The 21,417-nt window shown below is 44.1% G+C and overlaps 1 protein-coding gene and 1 pseudogene across 44 annotated transcripts in view; one reads left to right on the forward strand and one right to left on the reverse strand.

Moving 5' to 3' along the window:
- The window catches only part of KALRN (kalirin RhoGEF kinase), a 659,576-nt gene that overhangs the window by 451,698 nt on the left and 186,461 nt on the right, over positions 1-21,417 (reverse strand). The gene's annotated exons all lie outside the window — the stretch shown is intronic.
- LOC118147793 (transducin-like enhancer protein 7 pseudogene) lies at positions 5,210-6,742 on the forward strand (annotated as a pseudogene).

Below are 21,417 nucleotides of genomic sequence, written 5' to 3' on the forward strand. Positions count from 1 at the left end.
ATTATTTTATAGCAACAGAAAACAATCTAAGACAGTATCTATGGGCTCAATATGAATATCCTCTTGATATTCCACAAGCATCTCAAAACTACTTCCTTTTCCTGTCTTCCCACATCTTTGCGTCATCCCTCAGAGCTCAACTTTTTCTCTATTTTCTCAAATAACTCTGGAATATGCCCTTTACTTCCATTGCTGCTGCTATTTATCCCTCAGCCCACCCTGCCTAGATAATTACAAATACTTGCCTATTGGGCCCTCTTACTCCATTCTGTCCCTTATACTAAGCCATGTGACCCCATCAGGTTCACTGCTGCAATATATTTCTTTCCCATGTCATTCCCTCAGTCAAGATAATAAAAATGAAACAAAAGACAAACCCTGTTGTTGCTGATGCCTACAACAAAAATCCAATCTTCTTAACCAGGTATTCAACGCCTCTCCCACCACAGACTGATCCAAATCTGCCTTATTCTTTTATTTCACATCACTGTTCTACACCAAGTATGTTTTGCAGCCAAATTGCTTTATTCACTGCCATGTAAACATACCCTATTATGTTCGTTCCATCCCCATATTGGTGTCCACAATTCCTCCCACCATTAAATACACAAATCTCCAGATTATTCCCATCCTTCCAAATTGAAGTCTCATCTCCTCCTGATGCCTTTCTTTACCAAATAAGCCCATACTGACTTTCTTCTTTGAAACTCATTTCTCTAGTGTTTACCATAGTAGTTCACAAACACAGCCTTAACTTAGAACTATCTGAAATGTTTTTTGTTGTTATTGTTTTTTTTAATATAACTTCCTAGCTGGACATGGTGGCTCATGCCTGTAATCCCAGCACTTTGGGAGGCCAAGTCAGACAGATTACCTGAGATCAGGAGTTCAAGACCAGCTTGGCCAACAATGAAAAACCCTGTCTCTACTGAAAATACAAAAAAATTAGCCAGGCACAGTGGCAGGTACCTGTAGTTATATATTGTCCCACCTACTAGGGAGGCTGAAGCAGAAGAATCACTTGAACCCAGGAGGTAGAGGTTGCAGTGAGCTGAGAACACACCACTGCACACCAGCCTGGGTGACAGAGTGAAACTCTGTTTTATATATATATATAAATTTTATATTTTTATATATTTTATATATATATAAAACTTTCCAGGCCCTACCATTAATGTTCTGATTCCATAGAAGCTCTGCAGGTAACCTCAATATACTTGCATTTAAAATGTTCATGTGGAGACTTATGTATGGTCTGTCCATGACTGGGTAGCTACTGTCAGATTTAACTCTACTGTCTATTAACTATCTGAAAGACATTGGTCAATAACCAATATAGAACAATGATCCTCTAACGAGGAAAAACATACCATGTTAAGTCCCATATTCACCTCTGCTTTCTCCCTGAGGATATTTTCCTAACTGTAGAGCAGAGAAACAGAAGCTGAGCAGAGGGCAGCAAGTCTTGATGGATGTAAAAAATGGATATTACCGTTCAAGTGCTGGTAAGGAGGCTGAGATTGGTAACAGAATATTACAGAGGAGGGGGATATAGAGGAGCTACCTTAAAATCTTCAGCAAAATTTCTCTCAGGTCCTCAGCCAAATTCCAAGCTTTGCATATGCAGGACAGGACTCCAGAAAGTCTAGCAGAGAACAGCTATGAGAGGTGGGGCATATTGAGAGCTAAACAGAAATTTTAGAGGTCACACAATGCTGGGGAAATGTGGGGAGCTGTAATTCACACAGAGTAGATAGGCTTTCATGAGCTCTCTGGGCATTCATTTGGGACCCCAAAAACACCAGGCTATAGGATTAAGAGCCACATCTTAATCCTATACTGACTTTGATTAATAAAAGGTACAAATATACCTACCATACCAAAATCTAAACCCTATGATTAATAAAAAGGTACAAATATACCTACCATACCAAAATCTAAACCAAGGCTCAATGGGATCAAGATAATCTTCTTGTAATTTAATTGCATTCTAGATTAAGGCCTTAAAATATTTAGGGAAAGATAAACTAACAAGAGCCTCTACACTGTATCATCATCAATATCCACTATACAATGTAAATTACAAGATATATAAAGAGACAGGGAAAACTTACTGATAATCAAAAAATAAGTCAATAGAAGACGATACTAAAGTGAATTAGCACACAAGGCTTTCAAACTAACTGTGATTTACATCTTAAAGAAAATGGGGGGAAAGTGACAAAATGGATTAAAAGATGGAATGCTGCAATGGAGAATAAGAATCTATAAGAAGAATCACATAAACATTTTAGAACTACAGAATATAATACTGAACTTAAGAATTCATTGGATGAGTGTAATGGCAGAATAGATGCAGCATCAAGCAGGATGAATGAACTTGAAAACAAATCAATAGAAAACAGCACACTGGGCTGGGGGCAGTGGGTCACACCTGTGATCCCAGCACTTGGGGAGGCTGAGGCGGGTGGATCACGAGGTCAGGAGTTTGAGACCAGTCTGGCCAACATGGTGAAACCCTGTCTCTACTAAAATTACAAAAATTAGCCAGGTGTGGTGGTGGGCACCTGTAATCCCAGCTACTCAGGAGGCTGAGGCAGGAAAATTGCTTGAGAGCAGAAGACGGAGTAAGCCGAGATTGTGCCACTGCACTCCAGCCTGGGCAATAAGACCAAAACTCTGTCTCAAAAAAAAGAAAGAAAGAATAAAAGAAAGAAAGAAAGGAAAGAAGGAAAGGAAAGGAAAGGAAAGGAAAGGAAAGGAAAGGAAAGGAAAGGAAAGGAAAGGAAAGGAAAGGAAAGGAAAGGAAAGGAAAGGAAAGGAAAAAGGAAAGGAAAAAGGAAAGGAAAAAGGAAAGGAAAAAGGAAAGGAAAAAGGAAAGGAAAAAGGAAAGGAAAGGAAGAAAACAGCACACTGAAACACAGATTGAAAAGCAAATAGAAGCACAATGAAATAAGAGAGGACACAAACAGATGGAGAAACATTCCATGTTCATGGTTAGGAAGAATCAATATCGTGAAAATGGCCATACTGCCCAAAGTAATTTATAGATTCGACGCTATCCCCATCAAGCTACCAATGACCTTCTTCTCAGAACTGGAAGAAAACCACCTTAAACTTCATATGGAACCAAAAGAGAGCCTGCATAGCCAAGTCAATTCTAAGCAAAAAGAACACAGCAGGAGGTATCACACTACTGGACTTCAAACTATACTACAAGGCTACAGTAATCAAAACAGCTTGGTACTGGTACCAAAACAGAGATATAGACCAATGGAATAGAACAGAGGCCTCGGAGGCAACACAACATATCTACAACCATCTGATCTTTGACAAACCTGACAAAACAAGCAATGGGGAAAGGATTCTCTGTTTAATAAATGGTGTTGGCAAAACTGGCTAGCCATGTGCAGAAAGCAGAAACTGGACCCCTTCCTGAAACCTTACACTAAAATTAACTCCAGATGGATTAAAGACTTAAACATAAGACCTAACACCATAAAAATCCTAGAAGAAAATCTAGGCAAAACCATTCAGGACATAGGTGTAGGCAAGGACTTCATGACCAAAACACCAAAAGCATTGGCAACAAAAGCCAAAATAGACAAATGGGACCTAATCAAACTCCACAGCTTCTGCATGGCAAAAGAAACAGTCATTAGAGTGAATTGGCAACCAACAGAATGGGAAAAATTTTTGCAGTTTACCCATCTGACAAAGGGCTGATATCTAGAATTTACAAAGAACTAAAACAGATTTACAAGAACAAAACAAACAAGCCCATTCAAAAGTGGGCAAAGAATATGAACAGACACTTTACAAAAGAAGACATACATGAAGCCACAAACATATGAAAACATGCTCATCATCACTGGTCATTAGAGAAATGCAAATCAAAACTACATTGAGATACCACCTCACACCAGTTAGAATGGCGATCATTAAAAAATCTGGAGACGACAGATGCTGGAGAGGATGTGGAGAAAAAGGAACACTTTTACACTGTTGGTGGGAGTGTAAACTAGTTCAACCATTGTGGAAGACAGTGTGGCGATTCCTCAAGGCCTTAGAAATAGAAATTCCAATTGACCCAGCAATCCCATTACTGGGTATATATCCAAAGGACTATAAATTGTTCTACTATAAGGACACATGCACACGAATGTTCATTGCAGCACTGTTTACAATAGCAAAGACCTGGAACCAACCCAAATGCCATCGATGATAGACTGGACAGAAAAAATGTGGCACATATACACCATGGAATATTATGCAGCCATAAAAAACGATGAGTTCATGTCCTTTGTAGAGACATGGATGAACCTGGAGACCATCATTCTCAGCAAACTGACACAAGGACAGAAAATGAAATACTGCATGTTCTCACTCATAGGTGGGTGTTGAACAATGAGAACACATGGACACAGGGAGGGAAGCACTACACACTGGGGTCAGTTGGGGGAATAGGGGAGGGACAGCGGGCGGTGGGGAGTTGGGGAGAGATAGCATGGGGAGAAATGCCAGATTTCTCTGAAGGGGAGGAAAGCAGCAAATCACACTGCCACGTGTGTACCTATGCAACTATCTTGCATGTTCTTCACATGTACCCCAAAACCTAAAATGCAATAAAAAGAAAAAGAAAAAAAATAGAAGAAACAGCAGAAGAGATGTGGGACACAACTAAAAGATCTAGTACAGTGCTGTCCAGTACAACCTTTTGTGATGACAGACATGTTAGGTATCTGTCCTATCCAGTTGGTTTGCCACTAGGTATGGGTGCCTTTTGAATACTTAAAATGTGGCAAGCGAAACCAAGAAACTGTGTTTTAAATTTTATTTTTAAGCCCAGTATGGTGGCTCACACCTGTAATACCAGCACTTTGGGTGGTCGAGGCAGGTGAATCACCTGAAGTCAGGAGTTCAAGACCAGCCTGGCCAACGTGGCAAAACCCTGTCTCTACTAAAAATACACAAATTAGCCAGGTGTGGTGGCACATGTCTGTAATCCCAGCTACTTAGAAGGCTGAGGCAGAAGAATCGCTTGAACCTGGGAGGTGGAGGTTGCTCTGAGCTGGGATCACATCACTGCACTCCAGCCTGGGCAACAAGAGCGAAACTTCATCTCACAAAAAGAAACCACAAAAAGGGTTGCCCCGAGGAACCGCAGAGCCCCTGCCACGTCTCACTCTGTCGCCCAGGCTGGAGTGCAATGGCATCATCTCAGCTCACTGCAACCTCCCTCTTCCGGGTTCAAGAGATTCTCCTGCCTCAGCCTTCTGAGTATCTGGGACTACAACATGAGCCACAAGTGCAGCACCAACTGGGAAGTCTATTTGGAGTGCCCTGGCAGCCCCCCAGCCCCCCGACATGGCATGGCCCTGCTGATCAAGAGACAAGCATGGTGACCCGGCAGCACTGGCATCTCCAGGGCCTGGGTAGATCTGAGCTCCAGGCCGCTGGTTCCCTGAGGCACAACCAGGAGAAGCAGCAGAGTCCGGCCCAAGCTTCCTACCGGGTTCTGAGGTTGGCCAGCCTTGCTCTTCCCCTCCCAGTGAAGAAGTCCAGTCATGGCTCAGAGCAATTCCCCCCATTCCAGATGAAGTCGTGGTCAGGCAGAAGAGGGCCCCACAGGGCTCCTGGAAGGTCGGCACACTCCGCCATGGAAAGAGAGTCTACACCGTGGCCATCAGCAGCTCAACCCACCACGTGTACACGTGTGGCTCTGGCAACATCAGGGTGTGGGATGAGGGTGCATTGCATGCGGGGGGCAAGGTCCCTCAGGCCCAACTTTCAGGACCGCCAGGACTGTGTCGTTACCTGTAAGCTGTTCCCCGATGAACAGAGCCTGATCACAGGGGGTGCCTCCCAGGCTGTGACTCTCTGGGACCTGGCACCTACCCCACAGGTCAGGGCACAGCTGACCTCGACAGGCCCCACGTGCTATTCCCTGGCTGTGTCCTCCGATGCCCATATCTGTTTGGCTGGTTTCCAAGGATTTGTTGAGATTTGGGATTTGCAGAACCAAATCTTGATCAGGAAGCACCAAGTTCCTGTATATGCGTCCCGATGTGTTGACATCACAGGCAATATGTTCTGGACGGGAGGTGAAGATACCACCCTGTATTCCTGGGACCTGAGGAGCTACCAGAGGCTGCACCAATATGACTTAGAGAATGAGATCCTCAGCATTACCCATGACCCCAGTGAAGAATGGATATTGGCAGGCTTGAGAACAAGTGATATCGCATTCCTTCACACTCTTCGGAATGAGAAGTTTAAGGTTGTCATGAAAAAATACACCCGCCACCACAGCCTCAAGTTTGCCTCTTGTGGGAGCTATTTTGTGACTGCGAAAGATGCGTGCACCAGTGGCTTGGAGGCACCTTCTCTACAAAAGTTGTTTCAGGTAGAGGAGTCGTCAGGTATCCTGTGCTGTGACGTGTCCTCTGACAACCAGTATCTGGTCATGGGCTCCAAGAGCAGTGCCATCATCTACCAGCTCTTGTATTAAAGGTGGCATGCTATGGTCCTGCCAGTGAAGGCTAGTCTTTGGGCTGGTGTGCCTGAGAGGATGGCTTCACGGTGCTGGACATCTCTAATGCTGCCGCCTCCTCTGCCTTGGCTTTAGTGGCAGGTCATCCCTCCCCTCCAACACACCATTCTCAGCCCACACTCCCAGATTTTAATCAAATAACTTGGAGCTTTTTCCTTTGTTATCTTTGTACCACTGATTTCTGGGTTTTGGCAGGAAACTTGAAATCCCTTTGTAATGAATAAAATAGCAAAGCAGAAAACAAAAAAAAAAAAAAAAAAAAAGAAACCACAAAAAAAAAAAACCAACAAAAAAATTTTATTTTTAACAAATTTTTTTTTATTTGAATAAGTTTAAAGGGTACAAATGCAATTTTGTTACATGGAGAGATTGCATAGTGGTGAAGTCTGGGAGCTTTTAGTGTATCCATCACCACAATAGTGCATGCTGCACCCGCTAAGTTTAATGAGCCAGATGTGGCTACTGACAGCCCTGTTGGATAGTATAGTTTTAACGCAGGCATACTTAGAGTTCCACAGGAAAGGAGAGAGAAAATGGAACACAATAGACTCTAAGAAAGCTCCTTTTAAAGTAGTATATTAGACATTGATTCCCTAACTTTTCACCCCAGATCATGTGTTCAAACCAGTCATACTAATTTCACTCCCCTTTTCATTTACAAGTTCAAAATTGGGCAAATCTTAGTGAGTACGAACCAATGAAATTGAGGAGAAATTTGCTTAGGGATTCTGGGAAAGAGAAGCCAGTGTCTGTGTTTCTCCTTCCTTCTGCTACTCTGTCACTTGGGAATAGTGAAGCATGTTTACTCTGTTATAACTGGCAGCTGTCTTAGAACCATGAGGGGAAACAGCCTTGCAAAGAAGCTCTCGGCAGAACAGTGAGATCTCAGCAGAGGAGTGAGATAGAAAGATCCTGGTCCCTGAAGATGGGCATGCACTGACTCATCAATCTTGAAGCTCATATTATCTCTGAAAGACAACTTAAAATGTGAAATACTTCCTTGATATTTAAGCCAATTTTAGTCCATCTTCTCCTTCTTGCAGCCCAAAGCATCCTGATGCCAAGAATTACATGCTCATGATGTTTAGTGTGATCTTTTTATTCACTTATTGAGTACTCTTTGTATTCCAGACATCGGATTAGACACTGGTGATAAAAGATCAAGGCCATGGTCTAGTGAGGGAGACAAACACATTTAATATTCTGTTAATGTTAGTAAATGTGAAAAGTACTATAAGAGATGTATATTGCAGGCAGAGGAGCACTCGGTCCAACTTGGCAGAGGTAGGGTTAGGGAAAAGCATGGATAGTTTCTGGGTGGCAACACCTGGACAGCATTTAAAACACAATAGGATTTAGTCAGGCAAAGAAGGTGTACTTGGAAAGGGCATTTTGATGAGAGAAACTAGCTTGAGCAAAGGCCTGGAGGTTTAACAAAGCAGCATAAAATGAAGGATAGTAAGAAGGGATAGGAGAAAGGGAGATACCAGATCACAAAGGGCAAAAGATGCATTGGGGAACCACTGGAGGGGAGTGATAGCTCAGATTTGCTTTTAACCCTGAAGTGAGTATCTAGACTGAGACCCTCCCAGATATACAGGCATTTATCTCCTTGCAAAGGTGAGACTAAGCCAGCCTTGACCTCACAGAACAAAAATCAACTAGCACATTGCAGACTTCTCACCAAATGGCAGTCTCTGCCTCCACTTTCTCCTCCTTTTTTTCCCTCTTCCACAAACTCTTCAAATGTCTGGGTCAAAGAAGACAAGGATCATAGTATGATAATATGTGAAAAGTGCTGAGTATAGCATATGATACATAGCAGATCCAGAATGCATGCTAGTCTCTTTTCACCTTCCCTGGGTTTAGAGAAGATAAACTAGCAGGCACAACAAGTAGTTGCTGTCTGATTAGAGAAACTAAGACTGCGAAATTTCATGTGAAAACCACACACTGTTCTTGACAGATGAGCTGCAGCTCAGCTCTGTCTGGAGACGCACACGCTCAATGCTAATAAGCCTTAGAAGGCCACTCTTCTTTCTCTTGCCCTCCACATGTTAAGTGATATAATAAAACATCTCACCAAGTCATTAATATAAATATTTTCAGACTTTAAACAAGGTGTTTTTGCATTTTATTTCCAGCCCGTGTGCCTGGATGCACTTTATTCCCTGCAGCACTAGCAACACAGCCATTACCCTCCTCTGGGGAAGGAATGGTCATCCAGGAGCCAGCAAGTCAAGCAGATGAGAAACAGAAACAACCAAGCCAGGAGTCAGCCCAGACAGCCCCAGGATATTGACTCTGAGTGGCCAAATTCCTTCCATCTGAACCACAAATGCTGATAAAATATTTTCAGGAACAGAGTGAGGGAATGTACTTCACTTACTTCCCAAAATGTAGACTTGAAGAGGTCAAATACTATTTAATCCAAGCTCAGAAAATAATGCCCAACTTTATCCCAGAGCTAAATTTAGGCATAAACTGAGATCTGGCCCTTGGCAAGTTAATTTAGATGAGCTAATAGTTGTTCCTGGCATACGGGATACACTCAATAAATGGTAACTATTATTGTTACTGCAAAAATGGAGTGTCTGTTGGATGTTCTCATCTAGTCCTCCCACACATCCTAAAATCAGCTGTGCCAATCACTTGCACATCTGGGAACAAAGCCCCACATGCAGCTAACTAGGAGGCAGCTTTTTCTTTAGGAGCTCCTCTCTGGGAGGAGGCAGGCCTCCCTGTGGGAACCCTTCTCTTGGGGATAAGACCACCACCTAGCTATGCTGGTATTTGCTACGTGGGCCTGACCTTGAGCTTAGGAGGAGGACCAGGCACCCCACTCTGCCCCTTCTCCTCTCTTCCAACAGCAGCCTCTGCAGTGGGGCTCAGGCAGGTAAGAAAGGGGACATGCAGGGAGCCAGGCTGGGCACATTCACAAAGAGAAGCTTGGCAGTGTTTTCAGGTTCCAGAACCTGCAGGGTATACTCTGCAGGGCTTAGGAAGAACTTAATGAAGAGCCCCACCACTCCTCAAGGCTGCCAAGGTCTAAAGTGAATGCCTGTGTTTAGATAGCACCCATTGTCCCTAAAAGTAGGGCACAAATGCAACAACCAGCTAACACACGATAATGTTTTTAGCAATCTTCATAATCACTTCTTTCATTTTTCTGTGCCTTAAAAGAAATTAAAATTTAAATTTCCTTTAATTATCCATCCTTATTCCAAAATGTCCTTGGGATTTGTTCCCACTCATGTCCCACTGCTAATCCTCCTAACATGAAGGCCTTGGTGCTGCCTTTGCTCCCTGACATCCAACCAGTAGTTACTGGTCCTGTTTTCTTTCCTTTAGAGTGTCTCAAGGGTTTGCCCCTTCCCTTTCTACTTTCACTACCACCTCATCTGTTCCCACTTGCATTAGTATAAAAGGACCAGAATGGGTTTCCTGCCTCCAAATCACTCTCTCCATTGCAAGGTGAAACTTGCTAACTCCCCAGTTTTCAAGTGAGTGCATTAAAGTAGCGTTCCTAGAAACCACTTAGCAGTAGGTGGTGCTCTTGTGCCAGTTCAGTGTTCACAAAAGTTTTGTTCTATTCTCAAGCAGCACAGCGAGTACAGACTGTGTCACGGTCAACTACTTATTTATTTGGTACTATGTGCCTCTGGTCAACACAGAGTAATTGAAGACACTGGTCCTGACCTCCAGGAATTTTCAATACAATTGGGGGAATGAGGTCTTTGAGCATCTAGCTGTAATGCTAGATGGGATGGAACAGGGAACAGGGACAATTTGAGGGTGATGGACAAGGGCTGCAGGAAATGCTCAGAGGAGAGAAAGAACACCTCCAACAGGAGAAAACAGAGAGAGTAGCATCTGAGGCGGACCTTCAGCTGAGGGAGGTCTTTAATAGGCACATACAGTGGAGCAGACATTCCAAATGGGAGGAGTGTTGGCATAAACAAAGGCATGAGAAGGTGGGAATGTGCAAAGCACAGAAGAAAATGCACTGAGGGATGGCAGCTGATTGCTCAAGTCCAGTCTCACTCTCTATTCTAGGGACCTCATGTTTGTACCCCTCTTGCCTCCTCATGACAAGGTCATCTCCCCAGGGAAATCTGGGACAAGCTTGTCAACCCAATCTGCAAAGAGGGTGGAGGAAACCAAACCCTCTTTTATCTCACCATCAGAAAGCATATGTTACAGAGTATATCTTACCACATCAGCAGTTGTCCCTATACTAGGACATCCTTATGCTAGAGAAAGCTTACTAAGGAGAGGCTGGAGGTGAACAAGCCAAGATATTGGGATTTCAACGGGGCCATGGAATGGAGGACTGGGGGAAGAACCCTTCTGGGATTCCAGCTACAGGCAGATTTCCTCCAAGGGATTAATATATTCCTTTGTGTATTTTACTAAAGGTTTTCCAATGCTTTCCAAGATAAGACCATGAGGCTTTGGCTCTCCTTGGGAATGATCTCAGGAAGAGCCATGGGATACAGGAATGGGGTTGAACAGTAGATCCGCTTGAGTTGGGGCTTTTCTCTGAGAAATAGTAACTACTATTGACCTTGGCACCAGAACACTTTAACTCAACACTTTCATACTGGAAAATCTCTCGGTGCTCAAATGTGAGAAGACATCCTCCTGTATTCATACATGAGATGGTGTCTCTCTCTATTTGAGTGAGAGAACATCATTCTCTGGGTGAGCAAACTCTTGGGGTTTCAGATCAGTTAACCTGGGCTACAAAAAACTGGTGTACCTACACATACAAAATCTCATTCTCACCTGCGCAAGTGGGACCAAGAGCTGCAGGCTCCTCCTGTATCCCCTCACACATTTGAAAACCTGGTCCCAGGAAAGCTGCATTAAAGAGTTTAGAGCCGATGTCAAATGAAAATAGGCTGAAAGAACTCACAGAACTTTTTCTGGTGGAGAAAACATGGCCTCCAAGCAACTGTCTCCAAGTTGTGGGAGAACTGTCCTAGATGGGAAAGAAGAGAGTATTTCCCCAGGGACCCCTGGAGACAAAGTTGGGACAACAGGGCATAACTCCAGGAGGGTAAAATCTGGCCTGCTGGAAGGAGGACTTTCTAACAACTGGGGCTACAGAACAGCGCAATAGGCTGCCTCACAAAACTGTGGCTTCCTCAGCCCTGGATATGCTCAGAAGAATCTGGAAAAATGCACATCAGTCAGGGATGCCAGAAGGGAGTTCTGCCCTGGGTAAGGGATTGGACCTGAATCAAAGACTCTACTATTCTCAGATGCCCCTGGCAAGACCTAAACCATTCACTAGAATCCAGTTTTCCTTGTGGGCCACTGGTTATTCCACAGACTTCTGATTATCTGTTGTGCTCTAACTCCTGGTAACCCACATGGCATGAACATGGACCTCCTGCACTCCTCCCCGTAGAGCCTGTGCTCCAGCCACACCTGACTGCAGACATTCCCAGAATCCAGCCTGCATTTTGAGGCTGCTGTGCCTCTGCACACACTCTTCCATCTCCCTGCATCCCAAATCCTGGCTGAACATTTCTCCATCTACGCTCCCGTAGCACTAACAGATAACATTATGAACTTACCTTTGCAATGGCTATTTGTTTGCTGGTGCCCTCTGCTGCAATGTGGCAAGGCCTGAATGCAGCTCATCTTCCAACTGCCCATCCCTGGCACAGTGCTTGGCACAGTGATTGGCTTATCTTCAGCAACAGTGTTCTCTAAGATCCTATCAGCCTGGTTACAGCTTCCATTTCCTTTTATCCCTGCTAGCAGCTAACCTTGTGTCTAATATCCACTGATGAGTTCCTCCTCAAGATCCCTTCTTGGTTTCTCCAGCCACCAGGTTCTACCTCACCTCCATGCTCTGCTGCCACAGGCTGTCCACTGTACACTCTGGCATCTTTGCTGTATTCCCCACCCATGCCCCACAAGAGAGCCTGCCTGGGCACCTATCCACTGCTGATTCCACTCATTTACATGGGCTAGCACAAGTCTCTCTCCACAAATCTACCGTTTTTTTCTACGTGCTGAGTGCCTTCTAGGCTCCAGCCATACTGGAAGATTTATTTACATTTTCTTTAACTCATGCAATAATCCTAAGGCATGTATTAAAATCTATATTTTAGAGATAAAGAAATCAGTGTTCAGAGGGGATGAACTGAACACAGTCACTCAGCTACAAGTGGCCCAACAGGGATTCAAACCCAGGTCTCTCTAATTCCAAAGCTAGTGCTCTCTCTGCCCCTGACAAGAGGACTGAACTGTGCATGGGGCTCTTCCTTAACACTGACCAAGAAAGGAAGCAGGAATGGAAAAGCAAGGCCATGCAACAAGTTCAGAGAAAACAGGTGCACCGAAAGTAAGGACAGGCCTGAGGAGATGGCAGGGCAGGGACCAGGAGGGTCACAAATGAGAAAGAGTAGAAGGGGAACAGGGGAGTAGGGTAAAAGGTAGAGAAAAAGAAGGAAAACAGGTTCTTTAAAGTAAAATGCCTGGGAAGAAACCTTGGAAAAGCTTCCCACCCCAAACAGACACTAAATTTGTTTTACTTTATAAATTGCACCTGAATGTCCTTCATTCTTCAAACAGGGTACCAAGACCTTTCCCCTACTTCTCCTACTGGGGCAAAGCTGACATGTTTTCTTTTTGCTTGGGCCACCTCCATTCCTTCTCTCTCCTGTATACTAGATACCCACCCCCACCCCAACCAGCCCGACCCCCACCCAGAAAACAATAGAGACCTTGATATCTTAACTCCTTAACTCACCCAGGTTCTAGTTACTGGAGTGAAACTATCTCTAAACCATCTTTTCCTTTCAATGTATCAAGAATTACATTAGTGCTAACCCTGATTTTCCCTGCACTGCCCTAGACTGTGCTCCAACCAAGGCCTAGGGTAAGAGTAGAGAGACATGGTACCAGCAGAAGGCAGGGCACACAGTAGACACTCAATGTCTGTTGATGAATGAGTCAATGAACCTTTCTCAGTTACTGCCCTGAGGCCCCTCCACCCTCCACCACACACACACACACACACACATTTCATCTCTGATCAGACCTTCTTTTCACAGCTCACCTCAATTGGTACAGACAGTCAGCGTGACAACCTAGATTCTGGAAAGTACTGTTAAAACAGTTTCTTAGTTCTCAGTTCCAAAGAGTCCCTGTGGGGTCCACAGTTCTATGGGGTCCATTCATAAGCAGGGGCTGCATAGGCAGACTCTTCACACACAGCAGTTCAGGTCTTGGCACCTTCCACCCTCTTGAGAGAACCGTGGAAGGGAGCCAAGCCTCATGCCTGAGCATTCTTCCCCATCCTTCCTCCATTCTGTTCTCCACACCCACACTCCTCCTGCAGGCCTGCTAATCTCAGGATACAAATGGGGCTGAAAATGCAGGAGAGGGAAGAAAGGAGAGGGAGAAAGGATGTAAGAGAGAGAAAAACAGCTTTGGGAGAAAACACACATGCAGCCTGTAGAACATTGTGACTTAGATTATTTTTGGAATCTAATGTTTCTAATGTTCAAGGGGAGGAAATAAGAAAAAGTAAGTCGAGATTCCCAGGACCAGCAGGCTGGAAATAATACAGGACACTGTGTTCTGTGTCAGGGGGCGGGATACAGACACACTTCCTTGCCCTGAGCCCAGTCAACAGGAGGTGGAGGGGTTTGGTGGTTAAGGTCTCAGTAGGAGGGGGGAGGGCAGGAACAAGAGGGCACCGGAGCCTTTCTCCAAAAAAAGCAGGAAATTACAACCACCCAGTAAAGGCCTTGCCCTTCTGGCCACCCCGAAGGTCACAGCTCTTTGAAGCCTCCCTCCCAACGTGAAGAGCTCAGGCAACTGAACCACACAGAGACGTGACACACCCTTCTGGAAGCCTGTCCAGTGCTTGTTCCTTCATCACAGCACTGAAGAGGACACATGTCAAGTGACCCTTATCCTCCTAGCCCCCAGCCCCTCCAGCCACCTCCTAGGTTGCTGGCACATGCCACATCTGCCCTGCATGGCAAGGAGCCTCCAAAGAGAGGGAGGGAGAGGGTGTGTGTATGTGTGTGTGTGTGTGTGTGTGTGTGTGTGCTGGGAGAAGAGGGAGGAGCACCAGCCTCAAAGCAAAGACTATCCCAAGCAAACCTCACAAGCTCACCAAGTCTCAGCTTTCCCGTCTGTGAAATGATGCCCCTCTATGTGCCCATCTGTCCTACCACATATAGTACATGGGAGACTCAGATGATAAACTGTGGACTGGATGACTTTGACTTTGGGTGGGTCTCTGCTCTGGGTCAAAGATTATTATGTGAAAGGAAGGGCTGGGCCAGAAAATCTCTAAGGTCATGGGTGTGAGAATACTTTGAACATTCCCAAAAGAATTACATATTGTAATTACATATTGTAATAGTGCAAAGGCACTTCATTTTGATAAATGACAGTGGAGTCGTGTTACTGCTGCCTCATGGGGCATGGGGGTGTTGGAGGTGTGGGGAAAAGAAGAGACAGTAGGCCAGGATCCACCAGGGAAGCAGGATTTCTCTACAACCAGCCCCACTGGTTCTGGTCACCCAGGCAGCATAAGACTTTGGGTTCTGTTTTGGGCTCTAGGGAGTGACCAGAACTGTTTATATCTTGGAGGGAGAGGACAGGAAACAGCACTGGATACTTTGCCCAGTGATGGGGCATACTGGGGATGTCCTGCAATGCTAATGTGGCCCACAGGACATACCAACCCCAAAATGCAATGACCACGTCACCCTTAGCACAGTGCTCTGCACCCAGTGGTGCCCAGTGTAGATTTTCTCACAGTGATTAACATATAAGCAACATTATTTTGTTTGCACAGACTTTCAAGAATGTTAAAATACATAAACATTGCCATAGGAAGTATTTCTGGCCCCAAGTTTATAAGCGAATAAGACAAATACGCTCTTAGTTATACTGTGAAGCAGAAGGTGACAAAAGTCTCAGATGTAGAGGGTGCATGGGGACGAGTGGTCACCTCTCCTGGGTCACCGGGAAGAATCACTTTCCTCTGGGGCTGCTTCAAGGACAGACCTTGTTTTTCCAGAGACCCTTCCCTGTGGAGGATCCCTCTACCCTGACTCCTCAGGTGTTACCCCAATTTGACCTATGTGCTCCTCTCTTGTGCCCTGCCCAGGGGCGCTGCATAGCCTGGTGACCTGCGGGGCCCCCATGAATCTACATCATAATTTACAACTTCTCTCAAAAATCAATTCTTAATTTTGTTCCATTAAGGATAATTGAAAAGGATTTAGAGCAGGTTCATTTGGAAGATAGCATTAGTGACACCCTTCATAGTCTCAGCAGGCACCCATGACTGAAGAGTAAATCATAACTGAAATAGTGCAGGGAGAAGGAAGGGAAGCCAATGTCCCTGGAATAGCTATGCTGGGCCAGGCACCATGCCAGGCACTGCTATGTACATCACCCCACTCAATTCTCAAAACAGTCCTGGGAAGAAGTTTGTCATTTTATTTAAGTAAACAAACAAACAAACAAAACTTCAAGGGAGTTAGGGTTTTATTTGCTGAGAAGTTTCTTATTTTTCATAATTACCCAAGGCAACAATGCTGAAAAGAGAAGAAACCACTATAAATATATAGAGGAGAATGAAAAAGCCAAAAAAACCACAAAGTATTATACAATTGCTCAGCTGTAAAAGGGCTTAGATATTTATTTAGTGCAGCAAGTCTCAAAGGAAGAGGAAGAGGAATGGATTGGGGGGGGGGGGGGCTTTATCAAACCACTCTGCAGATTCTGGTCCATCTCCTCAGAAGTTCATTCTCTATCATCACCACCTCCAAAGCTACCACCACCCACCACCATGGCCATGGCCATCCCACTTCTGTTAAAAGATGTTTTCATGAAAAGAGAGTATTATGCATGAGAACAGCGTAGTGTGGAAGCAGAAGAAAAGTCAAAATGTGCTGAAGTAGTACAAATTCTTTATCTTTGATTTGTCAGTAATATCACTGGGGGTCAGAAGTTAAAGATGTGCCTAATGTCTCACAACTGGTAAGTGTCACCCTAGGACAAATCCTAAGCCCCACTCACCACAGCTCCATTTCAGCATGGACATGGCACCCATGGATGTGAATAGAATTTCACCATGCAAAAACGAATATGCAGCAAGCCATTTAAAAATTAGGTTTTCCAAGGTGAGCTTTCCCATGGTGATAAGGGCAGGCCCAAGCAGCCACTGAGGCCACAGTCTCCTCTGAACACCTAAAACAAATGAGAGATTCTCAACTGGGCTAGATGTCTTGGTCACGGGGAGGTGGGCGTTAAAATATCCTCTCAAGCAGGGTGATAAAGATATTGTTTTAGGCGTTTCCCAAACATGCATTTACAAATGAAACAAACACAATGCATTGCATACATCAATAATAGGCATGATTCTAATACTGGAAGCCTCATTAGCCAGCTTTGTTCACTCTTTTGGGGATTCACCCAAAGTGAGAATATCTTCCTCCTTTCCAGAATAGTTTTGGGCAAGACTAAAAAACAGGTCTCCTGGGTAGACATTGATAGAGCTTCCTTTATGCAGAAACGAAGTAGACAAAGATTTCTCAATCAGGTAATTCTAGTTATGCACCAGAGCTCTTCGAAGCACTGCTCCTTCCCTGAAAAGACTGGAAGACTGAGGGCCTTCCCCAGATCAGAAGGCAGACGATGTGGGAGTTTCAGTATTTTCTGATACTTATCATTGGCCTCAGCACATAGAAATCACAAGGTTTTAATGACTGTTATCAGATGGCAAGGCTGAGATTTCTACAGTGTGTGGACCTCCAGGTTGCGTCCAGTTCTGTCACCGTAAGATGTGTGCTAGGTACTCAGGAAGAGCGGTGTGTGGGGAGGATCCTCCACTAAACAGCACTCACCCTTCCCTTTTCCAAAGGCATATCTACAATGAGTCTACTTAATGACCTTTAAGATCACACATGGCCCGCAGTAGTGAAGAGGCCCATCCCTTCTCTTCTGTAATAAGTTGTATTTGCAGGGCAGACCCTTCATCACACAGGGTTTACTGCAACTGGCAGGGTAACCGGACGTGAAACAAGGCTGCACAGAGAGCCTTAATCTGCACCAGGCTAATGAGGAGCCACCCAGCTTGTGCTCTGTGAATACAGTAGAGGACAGGCCCATTAATTATAGACCAGAGGGTGCCCAGCCGAGACTGCAGTGGTTCATCTAATATGATCGTTGTTTGAATTATCTCTGAGTTACTCTGTGCTTCCACAGATTGATCATTAAGACTTTCCTGTCATTCCTGAGCTTCACTGTTTGCTCTTCTCTAAGTCTCCAAACACAGAGGCTGTGCCTAGGACAGCACAGGGTGCACAGAAAGTCTTTAATAAGTAAGAGTTTATATAAAGGGAAACAAAAAACTTTGGAGGTATGGCTATGTCTATTACCTTGACGGTTTCATAGGTGTATGCACATGTCCAAACTCATCAGATCATATATGTTAAATATGTGCCATTTATTATATATCTATTATACCTCAATAAATCTGTTTTTAAAAATAAAAGTAAATAAGTGAATACACAGAAGCTTATGTGCTCACTTCCTTAATTAGATGGCGAGCTGCTCCAGACAGAACTTCTGGCCTACCAACCCTTGTTTGGAGCTCACAACAGCTGTTCAACATTGATTATTAAATGAATGAGTGACTTGCTTTATGAATTATCTGTGGAACAGAGGCCCTACTCCATACTTAATTGGGAGAGAGCACGGCCCGGTTCCCAGCACCTCCTAGATGGGAAATGTAGGGGGTCATCAAAGGCATCATGGGAAGAGGTGAGAGGCAGCTTCACTCCCCAAGGCCAGCTGGCGAATGGAGAACATCAACTCATTTTCAAGCCCTTGGGAACAAGCTGTCACCCTGCAAGGCCAGGGGTGAGACTGTGCCCACCCCTTTTACAAAAATAGAGGCTGAACTATCACCAGACTCCTCTGACTGCCAAGAGCTTCCCAGATCTGGAATTAGAGGCCTCCGCCAACCAGCCTCCCACCAGAAGGGAGGCTAAGACTTGGCTCAGGCAGTAACTACTTCCTCAAGCCCTTGTTTAGATGTGGATCCACACTCACAGCCCTTATTTCAAACCATCACCTACTTCACCCCTTTCCAAAGCCACCAAATAAGTCAAAGGCTGAGGCACTTAGCTCTGCACAGGTATTTTAAATTAATCTTAAAGCAACTTAAAAGGACTGTTTGTCTAGCCTGTCCAACACGCAGCACATTTTCAGTGGCAGCTGGGTCAAGCCTGAGTGGCATTTTTACCACTGACTCAACCTCAAAATATTCCTGGGCTGCCCTCATCCTATCTTCCTTTTTGCTCCCTTGTTATATTTTGAATATTCTCTCCCTCTCTCTCCCCGCCCCTCCACTCCCATGCACATGCATGAACATACACACGTGCACATGCACACACTCCCCCACACTCCTTTTTAAGGTATGAGCTCATCACACAACAGGCATTCTAAACTTAGGGTTCATGGATAGAATTCAGGGATCATATACTTGGACAGAAAAAAAAATTGTATCTTTATTTTTACAAACCTCTAACCAAAATATAGCATTCTCTTCCACTAGGAACACAGTCAACAAACTGCATTAGTGTTAGCAATGCTAGTGTCTTTGACTCCAACAGAAACACACACATTTTCACATCAATCACATCAGGGTTGTTGCCCTGAAACATCATGTATTTATGTTCATCACTACCTCAGGATTATGGTAGCTATTAGACTTCAAGTAGATCTTATTAGCATGTTAATTAAGAAGTGCATATAGTGCTGCTATTTTTTAAATGTAACAACTGTATTTCTTTATTTTTAGCTTTTATTTTAGATTCAGGGGACACATGTGCAGGTTTATTACCTGGGCATAATCCTATCACCCAGGTACCGGGTGTAGTACCCAATAGTTTTTCAACCCTTAGCCTCCTCTCTCCTTCCCATCTCTAGTTGTCCCGTTTCTATGTTGCCATCTTTAAGTCCATGAGTATCCAATGATTACCTCCCACTTATAAGTGAGAACATGTGGTATTGGTTTTCTGTTCCTACAAATAACTGTGTTTAAATAATTGCATTCCAAGCCTATGTATATTTTTTGTACATTTTTAAATGTTATTCTGAGAAGAGGTCCATCGGCTTCACCAGATGAAAAGAGTCCATGGCACAGAAAGAGCCTCTGCTGTGGAATAAGCATTAAAAGGTAGGATTTGAGATTTTTCTCTAGGGTCATCAGGGCATGTGCCAGGAGATCTAGGGGCTAACAGGTGGTGTTCAGTGGTAGCAGGAGGCAGGTTCTGGGAGCAGAGAGACAGGTGAGCTATTGGATAAGAGCTTGGATGGGCTTTGGAGACAGACTAAAACACTGGCCCTGGCTAACCAACAGTATGACCTTGGGCCAGCCACTTCACCTTTCTGAGTTTCCATTTCTTCAACTGTAAAATAGCAATTATCATATACTATATGATTCTCATGAGCATGAATTGAGGGAATAAATGTGTAACAGCAATTACTGCCCTGTTGAATGGAATTTAGCTGGCCTTAGAAGGGCAGTTTCCTTGACCTGGGAACTTCCGGGGTTATGGTATACTGTTTGCTTGGTTTTTGAGACAGGCATTATCTGTGCCCTATGCAGGCTTCCCGTCCTTGAGCTTCAGGGATACCATGAAGTCCCCAGAACTCTAAAACATGTCTAGGCAGATCTAAGTTCCCCCACCACCTTTTCTGTCCCTTGCTCACTGAAACACACACCCAGGCCAGACTACAAAGTAGATTCCCTGCCCCAGAGCAAAACTGGCCTCAAGAAAAAAAAAAAAAAGAGATGTTCCACATCTTTCCAAAACTGGCAACAGAGCCAAAGTACCTGATTCTGGTTTCACAGAACAGCTGGCTCCTGCCCTGGCATCTCATCACTTGGTGAGCAATGCAGGAATTCTGAGGTCTAAGCTGCCCTTTGCAGAGCAAGCCAGGCCAGGGTCAGACCCAGGCTGCCAGGCCACCAGGCAAAGAGGCCCGAGAAAGGTCAGAAGTTCCCAAAACTTGTTTAAATAATATTCAAAAGGTACATAAAAAGGGAATATACATTTTTTAAAAAACCTGCATATGCTGATTTTCTTTTACTATATATAATAAAAGATTAGAAAACATTATAAACTTATATAGAGAAATTAAAATCAACCATAAGCCTGCCTCCAGGAAGCAAAACTATTACCATTCTGGTAAATTTTCTTGCAGTTATATTTAATACATAAATTGGGATCATACTGACACAGAGAGTTTAAGCTCTCAATTTCATCACTTAAAAATTCCTGGAGACATTTTTCAATATGAGCTCCTAACAGACAGAAAACCATCATATCACACACCATTTGTAAAATTCACAGGTTACTAAGAGATGTCATGGCATCCCTAAGAATAGTATTGTGCATTTAAATATAAGTTACACCCAGAAAACTGATAGGAGGAAAGCCTATTTTATTCTTCTTAAAGTATATATAATAGTAAACTCTCCTTTCTTCTCTTAGCTTAAAGAGAATCTAGGAAAGATATCTTTATGTCCTCAGCAAAGAGGCACTATATACCATTTTCCTTTTTTACATTCTCATACCTTACTTTCCCTTGATAAGGGGAAAGCTTTGAAAATTCACTGCTGAAAAAAAAATGCTGCCTTACTCAAGACAGTGCTTAGCAGCTGAAAAGAAATCTCTGGAAACAAGCGGGTAAGACAAGAAGAGCCCTGGACTTGGAAACAGAAAAACACTGCATTCAGATGTCAGTTCTGTCACTGTAGGCCCCAAGATCAAAGAACGTCATTTTCCCTGAGTGTCAAGAGA

Source organism: Callithrix jacchus, chromosome 15, assembly GCF_049354715.1.
Source record: "Callithrix jacchus isolate 240 chromosome 15, calJac240_pri, whole genome shotgun sequence".
NCBI lineage: Eukaryota > Metazoa > Chordata > Mammalia > Primates > Cebidae > Callithrix > Callithrix jacchus.